Raw genomic sequence first — 6,268 nt, forward strand, 5'->3', positions numbered from 1 at the left:
TATCAGGCACACACATGATACACATACATACATATATGCAGTCAAAATATCATACACACAAAAGTGAACACCTTAAGTAAACTTACTAACCAGTAAAACCAGATACCTGGAGATTTAAGCCTAAAGCAGATTTGTAGCATCAAGTTTTCTAGGGCTAATATAAATCTACTTTAAAAACAAAAACAAAATCTTTTTATTGGTTCTTTGTGAATTCAACATCAACCACCCCAATCCCACTCATCTCCTCCTCCCCTCCTACCTGCCCTCCACCCTTGCAAGCCCCCACACAGAGAGAGGGAGAGGGATAGGGGAGGGAGAGAGAGGGAGAGAAGGAGAGAGAGGGAGAGATCTCATTGTGGAAGCTGTTGTGTGTCCCATAGTAAACCCTTGTCCACACTTCTTTGCTTGGAAATGTTCCTTACAATGACTCATTGGTCTGCTGGGAGGCCTCTGGCTTCTGCTACACTAACAATACTGAATCCTCTCGGGGACTCCTCTTGGATATCCTGTTGATGCCGGGTGTCATGGAGATCCTGTAGTTTTGGATCTGTAGGACAGGCCCCAATATGCACTCCAGCAGTTCATAGATGTGGTAGATGTTGGGGTGGGCCAATTCCAACTCTTGGATCTGGGCCCGAGAGCTATTTGAGCTGATCAGCCCTCCAGCTCTCCTGGACCCATACCACTTGAGAGACCAAAAGATAAATTAGCAGTTATTATTAAGACCTGAAGTGGGTGGGTGGAGAAGTCCAGTAATGCCCTGAGGGGAAGGACCGCCCTACTGCATTCTTTCCCCACCCACTAGAGATAACAGTTGCTAGGAAAGTGGCCCATCCCCCTAGGGAAGGACACCAGGTCATTATGGTCTGGGGACCTTCCTATAGCCAATCAATTCAAAATGTAGCATTTTGACCAATAGATGCTTGCCAGGCAGGAATTGCCCCTGCCTTGGGCATGCTGGGAGGGACCAGAATCTATATATCACCCAACTAACCTGGATGCGGGGCGCTCGGCTCCCACTGCTTCGGCGGTGTGGGCTTGTAATTTACAGTAAAAAGAGCCTCATGTATTTACAGCGAAGTCTGTTTATTCCTGGTCTTTTGGGGTTCGTGAACTGGGCAGAACACGCTGAGGAGAACACTCCTGCCCTGCCCTTGCTCACTCATCCAGCACTGTAGCTAGCAAGGGGCCGAGCTAGCTCTTCTGCTCTCAGGCCCACAAGGCTAGCTCATTCATGTCCGTGCCATCAGGGACAGCTCTACTGTGCTGCCCAGGTGAGGCATAGGGCTGGTCTCTTGAATGTTGAAGCAGGTAATTGGCAGGGCCAGCTCTGCTCTAATAACTCCAGGGCCAACTCTCTTGCCTGCATGCCAGAGCCCGCCGGCAGGGTCGAACGGTTCTCGAATTGGAAGTGAGGATTGAAATTAATAAACCAACACATGACACATGGGACCTTTCTGAGAGGCTCTAGTGGAAGATAGACACCTTGCTTTATTCCAGACTCCTTTTAAGCCAGAGCAAAAGCACCTCAGCATAAAGAGTAAATTCACGAGGAAGTCAAGCAAAAGCTGTGACTTTGACAATACATTCTACCTGCTGTCTCAAACAAAAGGAGATAGACTTGGTGACTTGTCACTGACTCCAGTGAAGGCCAGGGAGAAAGCAGTCTTTCCACTGAGATCTAAATATCAAAGCAGGCTGGCACACCAGCAGCCCCAATACCTGCATAAGGTGCAAGGGGAGAGGGCAGGGAAAGCATCTCTCCCTCACCCACACCACCACTCACCCAAGTTGTGCAGCTCGGGAGGGGCAAGGTCAGTTTTCCTTTCTCATGACCCCAGGGCCACGTCTCCCACCTGCTGCAGGTGGTGAGAGGCAAGGGATGAGGGAGAGATATGCGCATCCATGCCACTTCACAGGAGATGAGTGACAGGGCCAGCTCTCCCCCACTCAGGGCCAGCTCTCCCCCACTTGTGGGGCCAGCTTAACTCCCACAACCAGGGCCAGCTCTACCGTGCTTTCTGGGCTATGCGCACTCACTCTTCCAAGTACTGCAGTTGGGGGGGGGAGAAGGGGCAGCTCTTCCGATCTCATGCTTGCTCACTCCCAGGGCTGAGCTCTGCCACAAGGCACAGGCAAGGGGTGGGGCCAGTTCTGCAAAGCCCTCAGACAGCTAAGCGTCCCCAGGAGGGAGGCGGCCCAGACCAGAGATGTCTGCCTGGCCTTTGGTGATAATAGACCCTTGCTGCTGCAGGGCCTCAGACCCAGACTTAACCTCTAGTAGTAGCACAGGTCTGGACCCCACTGTGGTCCCAGGTGGCATCACCAGCTTCTCACCTCAGGTTATTCCTCCCTACCCTTGAGTCTCCACTTCGGCCTCTCTGTTAATGCTATTTTTATAAAACTGTGTTTGTTTCTCTGTTTTTTTCTTAACCTGACTATCACCCAAATAACTGAGATTCTATTTGTTTAATAAGCTTCACAACACAATACCTAAGCAGTGATTACTCTGTTCTTAACCCTCTAAGATAATCTGGCTTCCTCTTTGCCAAAATCTCCAAAACATTTGGACTTTGTGTCTTTTCCTGCGCCGGCTCTTCTGATGTGTCCTCAAATTCTGCCCATGGCTGAATCCTGTACTTCCTCCTCTACCCCCGACTGGCAGAAAGTCCAGCCCTATTCTCTCCCCTGCTTAGTGATTGGCTGTAAGCTGCTTTATTGGCATATCAGGGGACAGCTGGGGAGCCGTGCCTGCACAACATTGAGACAGGAGATTCCCAGAATATGGGAGGGAGGGTGTACAGAAATCAGCGTTTTCATTACACACTAACCTTATGCCTACACCTCTGTTGTGCCCACAGCCTTCTGTTCCTCTTCCTTCTTCATTTCTCCACCACTTACTTGCTCCTTTTAGTCCTAGGGTCTCTGAGTGTCTGCTGTTGCCTCAGGAGTGGTCTCAGGAGTGCTATGCCCTGCTCTTGCATTATGGCACCGACAGGGGTCATCTCAGGCATGCTCTCCCACTGGCCGGCCCCCCACACCCAGGCCTGTGCAGCACTAAACAGGTGGCCATCTCAGGCTATCTCCCTGGTTTTGCCCCATGACATGGGACTGGTAATTGTCTTGGACTTGCTCCTGCCCAGGGCCGAAAGACCCGGGCATGGTTCTTCTAGTCTCTGGCTTGCTTCCTGCCCTGGAAGCCCATCTGGGCTTGCACAGCACTGGACTGGTAGACAGCTCTGGCTCACTTTTCTCAGGGATTGTTAGGCTAGTAATCATTCAGGTGTTCACAGGTCAGAATGCTGAGCATAGACACAGCCTCTCTCCTGTCTCTCCCGTCTGCCACCTGCTTACACACGTGTGACACAGCAGCCACACCTGTAACACTTCTATGGGCATGTACATTTATTTTCTTTAAATGAAAAAAAATGTTCAGCAGGCACGGTGACGCATGCCTGTAATCCCAGCACTCTGGGAGGCAGACGCAGCTGGTCTACAAAGTGAGTCCAGGACAGCCAAGGCTACACAGAGAAACTCTGCCTTCAAATGCATAGCCCCCTTTTCCACTAATTTTTATTGCATGCATATGTACACACACACACACACACATGCTAATAAATATTCCTAAATATAACCTCCTCAATCTATATAATGTTGCTTGTATACATATTTTCAGGGCTGAACATTTGACACTGAACAACTAATTGGTGTGCTCCTCTCTGAATACTAGCTCTCCCACTCTTAGTATGCCTTAGTTGACTATAGTTCTTTGGGTAGGGTGGAGGGAGGCCTTATTGACATCAGTTTGAAGGACAGTGGGATGGGGTATTAGGAAAGAAGAAAGGGAAGGAAGAAATTGCAATTATGTTATAATCTAAAAAATAATAAGTAAACCAAAGAAAGTGTTCAATATTAGATTGTTGACAGTTGACAGTGACGGGAACAACTTTAAACAATTATTTTATAAGTGGGATATTTTGCCTACACACGTAGAAGTGTACCCTGTACATACTTGGTGCCCGTGGCGCACAGATGAGGGTACTGGCTCTCCCAGAATTGGAATTACAAATGGTTGTGAGCCACCATGTGGTTGCCAGGATTCAAATCCATATCCCTTGGAAAGCAGCCAGTGCATTGAACTGCTAAGCCATCATTCCAGCCCATAGGTCTACTTTTAGATTAGAGACATGTTTTAAATCAAATGTAGTTTACCTCTCCAAGTACTGGGGAATACAGAAATGAATCTCAAAATATGAGCAAGCCATTAATGAAAGGAATTAAATTTTTTAGGTTCTCAGGAAACAGAATATGACTTGTTTCTATTTCTAATTGAATGTAAGTTTTCTTGGCACAACAATTTCTCTCTTTCAACTAACTATTCTATCCCTGTTCTGAAAATACTGATGACAGATGGCAGATGCTCAGTAAAACCCGAATGATTTGAATGAAACCCCCCTACTCTGTGCTTTCATACTTGTTAAAGCATGGTAAGCCCAGGGTCCTAGCAATAGACACGCGGCTCAGATACTGACATGAAAACTGGCAGTCACATGTGCAGATCTTCATCCGCACTTGATAGCGCCTTCTTAGTACCTGTGGAGTTCACTCTTGATATCAAACAAGAGCAATGGGAAAGGCAAGAAAAAGTATGAAAAGAAAATGGTCTTAATATGTTTTATTCAGTGACAGATCTAATAATAGACTATAAGAACTAAATAATTGAACCAGTTTATTATTATGCATTTACTCTTTGATTAGAGACTATACATCCCTTTGTACAACTCAATATTGATGAAAAAATAGGTCATGTTGTTTTTTCCAAAGAAAGCCTTCAAATAAGAGAAATAGAGATTTTATAATCCATATTCTCTGATCTAAGTTTCAACCAAAAATAAGATCTCAAAATGTAATTACTTTAAAACTGTGAAACCTAGTTAAGATAACCCTTGAGGCAAACAGAAAATCAAAGAAATCACTGGAAGGGCTACTCTTTTGAAAATCTATAGGGTAAGGTGAAAGTTATGCTTAGAGTCCTCACATTGTTGAAAAAGAAAAACTAAGAATAAGAAAAAAAAAGAGAGAAAAACAAATATTCAAGATAAAGATAACAATAGATAAGAATTAAACAGTTACAGGGAGCCTAGTGGCAAAATATTTAAAACCTCTCAGTAGACTATTTCCTAGTAAAGTTATCAAAATTACCCAGAAAAATTTAAACACATATTGCCATATATGAATGCAATAGCTTGGAAACTGCCTTCTAATGGAAGTACAAAAAAAAAAAGTTAAAGGAATTCTAAATAATTTAGATGTTATTGTTTCATATATTACTTAAAAATCCAAGATACCTTAATTTGTATTCACAAAAATATGGTACTGTTTTGTTAAATAATGAAGAAGCCATGGACTGACCTCACCTATGGACACATTTGCAAAATGTTCAAACTTACCCAATAACTTGGAGCAAGGCATCAAAGGACCAGGAATGAACGGAGTATCGTGTATGTGTGTGTGTGTGTGTGTGTGTGTGTGTTTGCAAATTGAGAGAAGTGATCCACATCCATCGATGATGAATGAAAGCAGATAAAGCTCAAGATTGATTTCCAGTAAACAAACAAACAAACAAGTCCCAGAGAGTCATAGAAAGAAACTAAATATGGTGGAGATCATCACGTTACCATTTGTTGATGGTTTAGGTGTGGTAAACGCATGAGGGATGTTTTTGGTTTACTGGGTTAATTCTCCAGGGTGCCTGGCAAGCATTCTGATACGTCACTTCCATGAAACCAACCGTGATGTTAAGAAACATGAATGAAGGGGGCTGGCTGGCTGCAGATCCTCTGAGGTAGACCCTCACCCAAGTTTCCTAATAAGGCAATGAAAGGGTCTCATGACCTCGCAGACTCCCACTATCTATCTTTAATCAATGATGAGTAAGGCTTTCTTTTCAATTGTTGACACGTACTTAAGAAGTAAGGTTATGAAGTAGGACAGAGGGTGCTATGTGGCTTGGGTTAGGGTATAGTGGGGAGTATTTACAGTCAGCTTAAGTGCTGACAAAATGTGATAGGAGGGGTCTTCTCCCCCAGTTCCATGAACAAGCTTCCATTTGCCACAGCCTCAAACTTGCTAAAGGCAACGTGTAAAATGTGACATTAGTCCACCTATTTTTAACTCATCCACACCAACTCAATCAAACTGACCTGATTCTTTCCTTATATGGTGAGGAGCAGTGATTTCCTAGGTGTGTAAAAAATAAAGAAGAAAT

General features: G+C 44.8%; 1 pseudogene; it reads right to left on the bottom strand.

Annotated features, from left to right (window-relative positions):
* Positions 1-3,259: 3,259 nt before the first annotated feature.
* LOC132654433 (small nucleolar RNA SNORA17) lies at positions 3,260-3,400 on the bottom strand (annotated as a pseudogene).
* Between the last annotated feature and the right edge of the window lie 2,868 nt (positions 3,401-6,268).

The sequence above is a fragment of the Meriones unguiculatus genome, chromosome 5 (genome assembly GCF_030254825.1).
Source record: "Meriones unguiculatus strain TT.TT164.6M chromosome 5, Bangor_MerUng_6.1, whole genome shotgun sequence".
NCBI lineage: Eukaryota > Metazoa > Chordata > Mammalia > Rodentia > Muridae > Meriones > Meriones unguiculatus.